General features: G+C 45.5%; 1 protein-coding gene across 7 annotated transcripts in view; it reads right to left on the bottom strand.

Moving 5' to 3' along the window:
* Nucleotides 1-14,644, bottom strand: part of LOC140390101 (uncharacterized) — a 29,736-nt gene that overhangs the window by 13,022 nt on the left and 2,070 nt on the right. For 2 of the 7 annotated variants that reach the window (XM_072475009.1, XM_072475010.1), the window contains exons 2-3: nucleotides 8,791-8,901; nucleotides 2,264-2,459 (exon numbers count right to left, since the gene is read on the bottom strand). The gene's annotated coding sequence lies outside the window, so the exon portion shown is untranslated. The other 5 variants (XM_072475008.1, XM_072475011.1, XM_072475012.1 and 2 more) reach the window with 4 other exon arrangements.

Raw genomic sequence — 14,644 nt, 5'->3', positions numbered from 1 at the left:
AACTGTACATGACCCTGGTGAGACCACATTTGGAGTATTGTGTGCAGTTCTGGTCACTTCACTACAGGAAGGATGTGGAAGCATTGGAAAGGGTGCAAAGGAGATTTACCAGGATGCTGCCTGGTTTGGAGGATAGGAAAGGTTGAGGGAGCTAGGGCTTTTCACTTTGGAGCGGAGGAGAATGAGAGGCGACTTAATAGAGGATTTTAAGATGATGAGGGGGATAGAGAGAGTGGACAGTCAGAGACTATTTCCTCGGGTGGAGGTAGCTGTTACAAGGGGGCATAACTATAAGGTTCAGGGTGGGAGATATAGGAGGGATGTCCGAGGTAGCTTCTTTACTCAGAGAGTGGTTAGGGTGTGGAATGGACTGCCTGCTGTGATAGTGAAGTCTGGCACTTTAGGAACTTTCAAGTGCTTATTGGATAGGACACAGAGCACACCAGAATGACAGGGAGTGGGATAGCTTGATCTTGATTTTGAACAAGGCTCAACACAACATTGAGGGTCGAAGGGCCTGTTCTGTGCTGTACTGTTCTATGTTCTATGTTCAATTAAAGTATTGAAGAAAATGTATTAAACTCTTACCTTCACTTATCGCTGAACCGAGATAGGTCTTAATATCACTTACCTTCCCAAGATGCTCTCTGGATCTCTTCCTGCAGATTAAATGTTACAAAGCAAGAAGAAAGAAAACAAAACGAAAAGGAAAGCAGAACTTCCTCCCACTCTACACCGAATTACCACATTGCTCCAAATTACCAAATTTCAATCCCACTCTGGCTGCCTCACTCAGGTTGTCTCCCGCTTCACATGCGTAAAGCTTACTGAGAGTGCTTCTGCCTCTCTCTCATCTCGAGCTCAGCTGGGCTGAGATTACTCGCACACCAGTTAAGCTTCAAACAGAAGAATGCAATTTACACCCTTTGCCTCTGATCAGGCTTCAGATGATTGACAGATAATTGCCACTCAGCTATTTGGGTGGGGCAGCGTCTTTCTAGAAACTAACTCGACCACTAAACGTACAACTGAAAAAACATGAAAATTAGATTTACCACTTCACTCTTTAAATACCACACTGCTCCAAATTGCCAAATTTCAGTCCCATTCTGGCTGCCTCGCTCAGGCTGTCTCCCACATCACGCGTGCACAAAGCTTACCTCACATGCACAAAGCTTACCGAGAAGGTCATGAAAGTTGCCACCGAGGCAGGCTTTGGAAAAAGGATTCAGAATGAATGTCCCTATCAGAAGAAAAATTGCTTTGTCAATGCAAGTATTGTTTTTTTCACCTGTGAAAGCGACACGAGAGCTGTACGTTTTATTCCAGTGTTGTTTAATAGGAAACCATTACATTTGTTATTTCTATAATAGAAACAGTAATATTTGTTGTGGGTTCTGAACTGGGATTGCTGGAGCTCAGTGTTACGATGAGGTGTTGTCTTTATATCTGTAAGACCAACAATATTCCACACAACATTACCATATTTGAAAATTAGTGTTGCAATTGCTGACATGCCCCACAATCTAAGCACTTCATTTTCATTGACTGACTCCCTTCCCGCTCGCTGGTCTGTTAACCACTACCCCTTTCCCCCCACCCTGCCCAACAAAGAGACAGGGATTGGTGCCTCAAAGTTTGGATGGTCCCATTGTGTGTGGTCGTTACATGCCCTTACTAAAGCCGGGGCTAGGAGTCTGCGCAGCCACTGAAACTACCAATCCAACAGCAGGGGTGACCCCCTAGCTTCAAGAGTGTTGCACCCATCCAAACGGATATTTTGGGCTCCGTGCACCAGGGGACAAAGGGAGTCATTATGTCTCTTCTTCACTTGGGCAATGTTTAAACAAGGCCCAGGCCGACCAGTCATCAAAAGCATACCAAGGTCCCAGTTGGAAGAGCAGCCTGAGGAAATTCTCAATGATATTTTGAGGATACCGGACCAGACTCAACATTTGTTAGAAACCCGGGCGAGAACCCCAAACAATGTTTCAATTTGTAAAACTGAGAGGAAAAGATATTTCACCCCAGGAGCGATGACTCTGATCAATCGGTATCTTTTATGTTCAAATAAACTGTAATTTTAACAAATAATTAACCACATTAATATCAAAGAAATAGCTTTACAATAAACAGTTAAACAGTTCTTAAATAAAAAGAAAAACTTTAACTTACTATCTACACCTGCAACCAACTCCAATTAAACAATGCAATGCAGTTCAAATGCCACTCATAAATAAAGTTAACAAAACAGGTTACTTGCTTTTCTGTAAAGGCCTTTGGAGAGAGAGAGAGAGCTTTTTCCTGTACCCCTGCACATTCTTTCTCTTCAAATAATCATCCAACGCCCTTGTGAAAGCCTCGGCTAAAACGGCTTTTTTACTGTGCGCAAAACAAGCAAACGCAGCAAAATTGACCATATCCACATTTCTTCGTCGGATTTATTTCACATCCCCGATCTAAGGAAAAATGGATAGGTTTGGTGTTAAAAAGAGGTAATTCCTCACTCGTTGAATCGACGAGGAAGCATCTGAACCCCAAAAGAAAAAACAACAAGAAATATTCAAAGACAGTGCAATGAGAGCTATCTGGCCGTTGAATTTTCATGGACACGAGATGCCGTTTGCCCTTTGCCTGAAGGTCTCTTCTGCAGAGAGATGTTGTCAAATGCTGCGCTGGTAACGAGCAAGTTAAAATGCCACTTGCAGACTAAACAGACATCTCTTGCGAACAAAGACATTCAGTACGTCAGGGACTTGAAAGAAAAAAATCATGAAGCAGTCCTTTGCCTGATGGGGTGTGTGAGGATATCGGTAAAAGCTAAAGAGGCTAGTTACGGAGTGGCTGAGCTTATAGCAAAACTAAAGCTTACCTCACTTCACTGCGGAAACCTTAATTATGCCAGCATATAAAAATGTTGCAAGAAACATTCACAACGTGATTAGCACTGTGGCTTCACAGCACCAGGGTCCCAGGTTCGATTCCCTGCTGGGTCACTGTCTGTGCGGAGTCTGCACATTCTCCCCGTGTCTGCGTGGGTTTCCTGCGGGTGCTCCGGTTTCCTCCCACAGTCCAAAGACGTGCAGGTTAGGTGGATTGGCGATGATAAATTGCCCTGACTGACCAAAAAAGGTTAGGAGGGGTTATTGGGTTACGGGGATAGTGTGGAAGTGAGGGCTTAAGTGGGTCGGTACAGACTCAATGTGCCGAAAGGCCTCCTTGTGTACTGTATGTTCTATTCTCTGATAATACAGGCGAATTGAAGACATGTCAGATGATATCGGGGAGGTGCTGCAAGAGACGTTAGCAAGCATTGGAAGGATTGCTTTGCAGATTGATGAGTCCACTGCCAGCTGTTAGCCAATGTTCGGTTTGTTGATGGGGGTCTCCATTCAGGATTATTTTTCATTTTGTGAGAAGCTACTGAGACATGTGACTGGTAAGGAAATACTTCAGTGAACAGATACTTGAAGGAAAAGAAAACTTATCTGGGCCATGTGTTACAGCATTTGCACTGGTGGAGCAGATTCCATGACAGCGAAAGTCAAAAGATTTGCCAGGAACGTAAAAGAGCAAAATCCTGAAATTCATATCAACCATTGTTACCTCTACCTTGAAGTCATTGTAGCCAAAATATTGGCACCAGAGTTAGCTGAAGTATTAGTGCAAGCCATGAAAATTGCAAATTATCTCAAATCACAGCCATTGATATCACGTTTGTTCACTATTTTGTGTTCAGTGATGTGTAACCATCTGGGATGGCCACTTACAAAGGGAAATATGGCCACTTGCAAAGCATCGCGGGAAACATGGCCAATGCAGGATCCAGATGAACTAAGAGCTTAAGTGTATATTTGCCACTAGATAACCAGACACGATCGAAACCCCCAGCCAATTTACATTCTAGTGGCCCATTTCCCCAGAACAAAAGACTTGTACTCGGGTATCAGATACAGACTCATCGGCGCCACTCCCTTCACCCAGGAAGCCCAAACAGCCAAGGTCAATGACCGCTCAGGACACGCCCAGCCATCAAGGCACCCGCCCTTTTATTGGCTAAAATCGAAGGCAGTAATCGAAGCCTGCCGAATTATTGGGTCCAAAGCTAAGGACCGCCCAAAAGAGCGCGAAACCCCCGAAGGATAAAAAGAGACACTGCCATGTGTTCAGTCTCTCTTGGCCCCGGCTTACGCCAAAAACCAATTGTAGCATCACGACCAGAAGCAAGTTCAAGACCAACGATCGCTGCCAGACAGATGAGCCCAGCAGAAACGAAGTCACTTCTCCAGACTCAGCCTCGCCAGATCCGAACAAAGGCCTTGTTTCTCTGCATAAAGCCGGGTGCCTGAAGTTAAGTACAGGTCGTTGTAGTGTTAGGTGTAATTTAACTTGTAGTGTCTTATGTCGCATGTCGAAGTAATTCTTGTGTGTAAATAAATTATCATTGTACTTGAACTAACTAACTGGTTGTTTGGTCTTTGATCGATATCCGGTAAAGCCTTGTGGTGGTATCATTTGATACCTGGCGACTCTGAAAAGCAATGTCATCATTAATAACTACCAGAATTAGTTAATTTGGCAACATTATTGGCCGACTCCGCCGAGACAGTATTCCACTCATTAAAAGGAGCGACATTATTGGCTTCTCTGGTGCCGATTAGCAACATTATTGGCGATTCTGGTGGGACTCGACCTAGAAGTGATTTTGTCACTCTGAGAGAACCCGCAAAACTTTGCATTAGAAACCCAATTGAGAAAAGTGAAAGAAACCACAAGTGTAAGGCCCGTATCGATCAAATCTCCAAGATTCGGAAGTGTGTACTAACTTACATTCGAACTAACAGGGATATAAGGTAACCTCGTTAGATTTTGTTGCGTAAAACTATCGGGAGTACTGTGAGCCGGAAAATAGCTCAGGCCATACCCGCTGTTCGAATCGCCACCTTATTCCCCCTGTCCCAAATTTACGGTAGAGAAACAGAGATTACGGTAGGAAAAGAGATACGAGGAGCAATGGCAGCAAAGCCAATGGAACGCCTAATGAACCCGAGGTCACAGCGACCAGTAGAGCAGAGCAGTGCCCCATATGGGAAGAGGAATTACGGAAGTATTTGAAGGGGAAAGGATGGCCCCTTTGGTCCGAGTTTTGTTCAAATGAAGAGTCAGGTCCAGGAAGTATAGGACAAACCTGGTGGGACAACCTAACCGAGATACATAAAAAGAACGCAGGGAAAGTTTGTAAGCCGATGGCAATCGTGTCCTATTTGGCACAATTGCGAGGCACAGAGGAGGTTGTGAGGACGCTCCGCAGACAGCTAGTTGAGAAAGAGGAGAAGAATGAGGGAAACTTTAATGAATGTGTGAAAATTAATGAGCAACTCCGGAAACAGTTGGCAGCTAAAGACAAGGAGATGGCTGATGTCAAACGGGCCCACCAATCTTGTATAGGTCACCTTAGCAGCTTTCAGACACAGTATGACAAGGCCTACCAAGAGACACAGCACGCAGTTTTGGTAAGAGAAGAGACGGAACAACAGGTAGAACAGTTAAAGAAACAATGCGTAGATTTGAAGGCAGCTTTCCGAGCACTCCATATTTCCATAACGGAACAAAGACAGAGTTCAGTAGATCACGCCAAATGTAGGCAACAAATATCAAGGTTAGTCACTGCTTTCAGTGCAAAACAAATTCAGACACCTTTGGACCGAATTTAGATCAGGAGAATGGCTCCGATTGGCAAGGACTTAAGGAAACAAGGAAACTGCCCATAGATATGGAGAAGACAGTGAGAATCAGAATAGAGGCCCCCCAGGCCCCGAAACGGAAAGCACCCGCACCACCGACTGTACAGGCAGCACACAACCCCATGAATCCAGTCACCACCAAGTGCAAGTCACTGATTGACGTTGAGCCCGATTTCATATACACCACCCCACTAACCATCACACAACTGAGAGGTGCGTGCGACAAAATAGAATCATTCCAACCCACAGCAGACCCACATCATTTCTTTGAGCGAGTGAAGACAGTAAACAGTTACGTACGGTCTGGACGAACCGGAGGAAGTTAAGCTTATAGTCATGAGCCTTGACCCGCCCGTTAGCTCAGCATTACCAGATCCACAGAATGTAGGAAGAGGAAGCCTCCAGGAGATGAAGGCAGCTATTTTAGACGCGATTGGTTACATCAGAGGAGACCCCGCAGAAGGTCTAAACAGATGTAGACAAAAGAAGGGAGAGCATCCGACTGCAGAGGCAGGACACCTTTGGATACACTTTGAAGCGGTCTTTGGGGATTTAGTCTGCCCACACTTAGATAACGACAACACAACCAAATGGGCCCGCACTTCAGTCTTCCACGCCACAGACGCAGATCAAAAAGCCTGTGTGAATTATGACCCCGCAGATGCCACACATAGAACATAGAAAAATACAGCACAGAACAGGCCCTTCGGCCCACGATGTTGTGCCGAACCTTTGTCCTAGATTAATCATAGATTATCATAGAATTTACAGTGCAGAAGGAGGCCATTCGGCCCATTGGGTCTGCACCGGCTCTTGGAAAGAGCACCCTACCCAAACTCAACACCTCCACCCAACACTAAGGGCAATTTTGGACACTAAGGGCAATTTATCATGGCCAATCCACCTAACCTGCACATCTTTGGACAGTGGGAGGAAACCGGAGCACCCGGAGGAAACCCACGCAGACACGGGGAGGATGTGCAGACTCCACACAGACAGTGACCCAAGCCGGAATCGAACCTGGGACCCTGGAGCTGTGAAGCAATTGTGCTATCCACAATGCTACCGTGCTGCCCTTAAGAACAAATTAATCTACACTATATCATTCTACTGTAATCCATGTACCTATCCAATAGCTGCTTGAAGGTCCCTAATGTTTCCGACTCAACTACTTCCACAGGCAGTGCATTCCATGCCCCCACTACTGTCTGGGTAAAGAACCTACCTCTGACATCCCCTCTATATCTTCCACCATTCACCTTAAATTTATGTCCCCTTGAGTGTTCCACCCGGGGAAAAAGTCTCTGACTGTCTACTCTATCTATTCCCCTGATCAACTTATAAACCTCTATGAAGTCGCCCCTCATCCTTCTCCGTTCTAAAGAGAAAAGGCCTAGCACCCTCAAACTTTCCTCGTAAGACCTACTCTCCATTCTAGGCAACATCCTGGTAAATCTCCTTTGCACCTTTTCCAAAGCTTCCACATCCTTCCTAAAATGAGGCGACCAGAACTGTACACAGTACTCCAAATGTGGCCTTACCAAAGTTTTGTGCAGCTGCATCATCACCTCACGGCTCTTAAATTCAATCCCTCTGTTAATGAACGCTAGCACACCATAGGCCTTCTTCACAGCTCTATCCACTTGAGTGGCAACTTTCAAAGATGTATGAACATAGACCCCAAGATCTCTCTGCTCCTCCAGATTGCCAAGAACTCTACCGTTAACCCTGTATTCTGCATTCATATTTGTCCTTCCAAAATGGACAACCTCACAGATAATGATGTGTGGGTTTTAAAGAGACTCTCCAGAGTTTGGGAACAAACCCTACATAGAAAAGCAGATCAGAAGAAGGCAGAAAAGAATATGAACCCAGTCAAGACACATCAGGACCCCGAATGGGTAAATGAGGGCAGAAATGAAGGACAGCACCCAAAGCACAGGCACCATGAGGTTGCTGTAATTGTGGACAAAAGGGACATTATGCCCGCGAATGCAACACCCCACCGAACCAGCAACGGAACCAGCAATCGAATGCCCTACCTAGGAACAATGTTAGGCCCAGACATAGCATTAGCGCCTGATCAGATAATGCAGCGACCAATAGCACAGATTGACAGTGTTCAGACTCGCCAACTTGGGTCTGCGACACACTCTGGGACAAATTAGGCAGACTAGTAGTCACAGGCACAGTCCGGGGACGCCCAGTAGAGTTCCTTTGGGACACAGGAGGGTCCCGCACAACTTTAAACTCCTCCACAATGTTTCAGCGTGACAAATGGCCCATCACAGACACCATCACTCTTAGTGGATTTACAGGACACGTACAATAGGGATATATTACAGCCCCCGTAGATATTCAAATCGGAAACATTAATACCAAGCACCCCGTTGTTTTAGTGGATTTGCCCAAACAGCAGAGCACATTTTAGGAATCGACTTTATGAGCTCACACAACCTTTCCTTTGACCCCGTGAATAATTGTTTGGAAAATGCCCAGAACAGCAAGAGCCCCCGCCACGCCACGTAAGAGACTACAAACACAGAATATGCTCAGTGGGAGATTATTGGTTTGACCCACAAGCGATTACCACAGATAAGATGATTAGAGAGGTCCTAAGGAATCATAAAACATCCTTCGCCCAGCACAAGCACGATTGTGGGAAAATCCAGGGAACAGTCACAATTACAGGTCCCAATCCCAAGCCCCAGAAGCAATACGGTTTCTGACAACAAGCCGAGGGCGAGATTGCAAAAGTAATACAAAGCTTGCCCGTAGCCTCAACAAACAATGCCCCAATTTGGCCCGTAAAGAAACCATACAGTTCATGGAGATTAACCATTGATTACCAAGAACTCAATAAAGTAACCCCATCAGCAGCCCCCACCATTGCCACGAGTCCCGAAACAATGCTAAACAGGGAGTACATGCCAAGTACTTTACTGTGCTAGACATTAGCAATGGCTTTTGGTGCATTCCTTTGGATAAGGTTTGCCAATACAAATTTGCGTTCACGTTCCAAGGACAGCAGTATACATGGACATACCTCCCGCAAGGTTTCCACAACCCGCCCTCCATTTTTCACCGACAATTGGCCAATGGACTATCCAAATTCCCCCGACCTGAATGCCTCATTCAGTATGTGGACGACTTACTCCTACAAAGTGACACAAAGGAAGAGCATGTTAAGCTTCTTTCCGAATTACTAGGTCTCCTACACTCAATTGGATGTTAACCCGAAAAAAGCCCAGATCCTGAAAGAAAAGGTCCTTTACTTAGGTATCAGTATCACACACGGAAAAAGAGAGATAGAACAGAAACGGATTGAATCGATAGTTTAATTGCCCCTGCCCCACAATGTCACTGCACTCCGCTCATTTTTAGGATTAGTTGGTTATTGTAGGAACCATATAGATGGGTTTGCCAGAAAGGCAGCCCGACTTTCCGAGCTCCTTAAAAAGAACGCCCCATGGGAATGACTTCCACAGCACACGGACGCCATTGATGCATTAAAACGCACCCTAGGTACAGCCACAGCTTTGCAAGTACCAGGCGCACACTCTCCATACGCCACAGAAGTAGCGACCACCGACCGAACCCTATCGGCCGTACTACTCCAAGAAAGACATGATCGTTTCGGACCCGTAGCCTATGCCTCACGAGTTTTGGATCCAGTGGAGCAAGGATTTTCAGCCTGCGAACGGCACTTGCTCGCAGTCTTTGGGCAATTCAATATTTCGCATATATCACAGGCCTCAACCCAGTAACGATTTTAACCGAGCACACCCCAACGCAGCCACTGTTAGATGGTAGGTTAAAGGACGGTTCAGTTAGCCAGATCAGAGCAGCTCTCTGGACACTGTTATTAAAAGGAAGGGACATCACAGTTAAATGGACAAAGTCCCGCAGATTTTTAGCGGACAATTTACAGTATGAAGGAACCCCACATGAGTGCCAGATCATTGCAGCCAAACACCACACAGGACCCTTTATTCCAAAATCGCTACACCCACGTGTAGGTAGCAAAGCTCAGAATCTCCCGACAACAGATAACTCTTTAAAAATGTATGTAGATGGTTCCTCCACCATTGACAATGGAAAAAGAATAACAGGATGTGGTATGTATGTGGAAGACATGCAGGGACGCGCATTAGAGGAAATATATTTAAAATTGCCAGGTCACTTAGGATCACAGGCAGCCAAATTAGCCGCAATTGCATATGTAGTGTAGCACCCAGATTCTTTCCCTACCCCCGCAGATATATATTCGGACAGTTTATATGTCTGTAATAGTTTGACAGAATTCCTGCCCCTGTGGGAATCTAGAGGATTCATGTCCGCTGATGGTAAACCCCTACACTCAGCCCCATTATTGAAGCATATTCTCGAGACAGCAAAAGACCGTACATATGGCATAATCAAAGTCAGAAGCCAACATCATTCATCCCCACCCGGTAACGTAAAGGCAGACGCCTTAGCAAAGGCAGGATCACAACACGGTCACTTTTGGCAACCCCCTCCCCCACCAAGAGTGAGCCGATGCACGCAGTCCAGGTCTCACAGACAAATATTGAAGATTTAGCCCAGGCCCAAAAGGCAGACAACACTCTTGAGCAAGTTTTAAAAGGTAACTTCCCAGCCCCCTACTACAAATTCAAGGACTAACTGACAGTACAGGATGGAATAGTATTAAGGAATGGAATTTATGTGGTCCCCACCCAGGACAGAAACCATATAATTTGCCAGTTTCATGACGGACACGACATCAGGGGATAGAAACCACCATTGCCACTTAAGACCTTAGTGCTGGTGGCCCGATTTAAAATTATGTTGACAATTGTTTAATCTGCGCACAGAATAATCCAGAAAGATACTCCAGGAAAGGACAATTAAGACACACCCGACCTGTTAATGGCCCATGGACGAATTTACAGCTCGATTACATTGGTCCCCTCCGCCCCTGCAGAAATGGGTTTAAATATGTGTCGGTAGTGATCGACACCTTCACATAATGGGTGAAGGACAAACACGGCTAAGGCAACAGCCAATATTTTAACGCAGTAGATATTAACACGCTGGGGACTCCCCGGCAACATTGAATCGGACCAAGGTTCTCATTTTACAGGCAGAGTAATGCTGAATGTCCTAACGATTTTTGGAATAAAACAGAAATTCCATATTGCTTATCACCCCCAGTCCAGCGGTATTGTGGAACGTATGAATCGGACCCTGAAAGCGACTATGAGGAAAATGGTGCAACAGCATAACACCACATGGGACACAGTTCTCCCCTTCGCCCTTATGTTTATTAGGAACACAGTATCAAGTACCACAGGATTCATCCCCCACACTCTGATGACCGGACGACCCATGAAAGGAACTGAATATTATTTAGGACTTGATTTGGCCATCCCCACAGTCACCGCCCTCACCCACGAAAAAGTAGTCCAACAAGTCACGGAAAATATTAAAGCAGCACAGCTCGCTGCAGCTGTCCAACTAGGCGCTAGGAAAAAGCAGAGTAAGGCCTGCTTTGATAAAACAGTCCACCCAGTAGAGTATACAGTCGGTCAGCAAGTGATAGTTTCCCAGTATAATCCCAGTTTATTCCTCTCCCCTAAATTTGCAGGACCCTACTCCATTTCGGATAAAGTGAGCCCCTCGGCGTACAAAATAACGAACCCTAATGGAAAAACAGGTTGGTTCCATATCAACCAGCTTAACGTCTATGGAACCCAATGCAGCCACTCACACCACATCTCCCTGGCAATGGCAGATGAGTCCTCCCCGCCCATCAACAACCTAGACCAACCCTCCCCCAGGCAGGACAGCACGTCCCCGCCCACAGGAATGACTTTCCACTTGAACTTGATTCAGACGCTAGCGACAGCACTCCTGAATTAATTGATATTAATGACCACAGGCACAACCGCCCCAACTCCAGTTGCTCCAGCCCCTGGAACCACGACCAGGACATGTTTGGCCCCCTGTACTCCCTTTCAGTGCCACAGCCAGAGCCACCGCCACTGCCTGACAACAGAAATTTGCCCTTTGCAGCTACCGCCCCTCATGACTAAAGAATTCCCCATTGGCACCGTGACAACTCTTGTCGATTAATAAGGAATGACGATTCGGATCCCACGATGGAACAGGCAGCCAAGGCACGAAAACGCCAGACACGAGTTTGGCAACCGGGGGATGGTGATGACTCAGAGGCTGACTCCCGTTATGGTAAGCCTTTTGCGACTCTTTTTGATACTGAACCCGGAGGTGTCCAGATGATAAGAAAAAGGAACCGCATGAGAATTACGGTGTCCTATTTCCTGATGGAACCTGCCCGCTTCCTTTCTTTCCTTCTTTCTTATTGCCACATGGTTTTAACTAATGTCGGTTAGACACATTTCTTGATACAATTTATTCTTCCGATCTCACATGGTTTTAATTAATGTCGGTTAGACACAACATTTCTTGATACAGTTTATTCTTCCGATCTCACATGGGTTTAATTAATGTCGGCCAGTTACAAAATTTCTTGATGAAATCATGATTACTCTTTTGAAGCCATTTACTGCCCAATGAGTTAAAGGAACACATTGCTGGAGTTCATGGGTTACAACTTCTTTCCGCTCGTGTCAGGTCACCCAGGCAGTGGAGTAACGGCACTAATCCGCCCTGCCTGAGGACCCCCTATGTGTCCGGTCAGCCAAGCTCGGGTAGTGCAGCAACGGCACTGATCACCGTCCTACCGGGGAATCCCACACATTCTTGCCCTGCCGTGGCTCACACGCACCCCATGTTCCCATCGCTGCGAGTAATTTGGAAAAGTTCTTAACACTCCTTAATGTCATTGGCAGGTCTTTGTTTCCCTCTTATCTGTTCTTTTTGCGTCTGGTTTAAAGAATGCTCTTTGTCACAGTCTCTGCACTCAACTCTTTACTTTCAGCAACTCTTTGGTTGCTACCCCAACTGCTATTTACATGTTTGACACATTTGGTTGTTACACAGTTGCTGCTATATGTGAACTACCTCTGGACCCTGGAGAAACACTCACCGCATTGACCATAAGCTGCAGGATTCCTTGGACACAGGATTTTTTTTTCGGATGTCTTGTCTCGAAAATGGTTATTTCAAAAAAAAAATGAGGGAGTCACAGGTGGTGACGATTCTAATGGGTAATTGAAGTTGAAGAGAGAAAGACAAACAAAACGAGATGTTAACCAACGATAATAACAGATATTATGCTTGCACCCCCAAGAATATACGAAGGATGAAGAACAAAAAGACAACATGAAGACAGAACTGATGACCCCCATTATGATCATCGCTGGACTCCTACAACTGCGCGCGTTACAAGCTTTTGTACCCTACACCACACCGGCCCCGAACATGACCACACAATATGAGACCCCTAGCCCGGACACCATACCTCACATGAAAATACACATGGTGCGAAAACATTGTAAAATGGTATTCCCTTTCCTATACAGTAGACGCCCTTTTGGTAATAGCAATATTCTGCAGTGTCGTTCAGACACTCAAGACTCCAAAAATGGCTAAGGAAAGCCTCCCGCTCCCCGATATATACACTCCGAGCCACGTTCCTTGGAATCCACCAAACCCCACACACCTTTTAAACCTTTACACCGGCGAAATAAAGATCGTATTTTTCTATGATTGTAATGGATTAAGTAGAGATGTGATGCTGCTGTTGTAGTTAAAAATTTTGTATTGTACATAAGTTCCGTTTGATATTTGCCAGCAGCATGAGTGTAGCTTAGGTAATGACAGTTAGGAGGTTCCCTTGTGTAAATAAGTTAAATGTATGATTAAATGTTTATAGTGGCCCCTTAGAATTTATGAATGTGTGATGTATTAAAAACTTAGGTAAATGCTCCAAAAACATAGGACATAGTGCAGAACCTGTCCTTGACCAAGGGTAACCAGCACACTAAAGATGGATGAGGGTTCAAGAGTGTGATCGACCACGCTGCGCGTTTAGGATCAAAAGGACGGGATGTAGCCATCTGGAGTGGCCACTTACAAAAGGAAATATGACCACTTGCAAAGAATCATGGAAAATATGGCCAATGCAGGGTCGAGACGAACTAAGAGCTTAAGTGTATATTTGCCACTAGACAACCAGACACGATCGAAACCCTCAGCCAATTTGCATTTGAATGGTCCATTTCCACAGAGCAAAAGTCTTGTACTCAGGTATCAGGTACAGCGCCACTCCCTTCACCCAGGAAGCACAAACAGCTTAGATCAATGACCGCTAAGGACACGCCCAGACATTAAGGCACCCGCCCCTTTATTGGCTAAAATCGAATGCAGTAATCAAAGCCTGCCGTATTATTGGGTCCAAAGCTAAGGACCACCCAAAAGAGCGCGAAACCCCCGAAGGATAAAAAGAGACACTGCCATGTGTTCAGTCTCTCTTGGCCCCGGCTTACACCTAAAACCAATTGCAGCATCACGACCAGAAGCAGGTTCAAGACCAACGATCGCCGCCAGACAGATGAGCCCAGCAGAAACGAAGTCACTTCTCCAGACTCAGCCTCGCCAGATCCGAACAAAGGCCTTGTTTCTCTGCATAAAGCCGGGTGCCTGAAGTTAAGTACAGGTCGTTGTAGTGTTAGGTGTAATTTAACTTGTAGTGTCTTATGTCGCGTGTCAAAGTAATTCTCGTGTGTAATTAAATTATCATTGAACTTGAACTAACTAACTGGTTGTTTGGTCTTTGACCGATATCCGGTAAAGCCTTGTGGTGGTATCATTTGATACCTGGCGACTCTGAAAAGCAATGTCATCATTAATAACTACCATATCTAGTTAATTTGCCAATATTATTGGCCGACTCCACCGGGACAGTATTCCACTCATTAAAAAGAGCAACATTA

This window comes from Scyliorhinus torazame, chromosome 14, assembly GCF_047496885.1.
Source record: "Scyliorhinus torazame isolate Kashiwa2021f chromosome 14, sScyTor2.1, whole genome shotgun sequence".
Lineage (NCBI taxonomy): Eukaryota > Metazoa > Chordata > Chondrichthyes > Carcharhiniformes > Scyliorhinidae > Scyliorhinus > Scyliorhinus torazame.
Note: the sequence above shows the minus strand (reverse complement) of the source record. Positions and strands in the feature narration are given on the sequence as shown.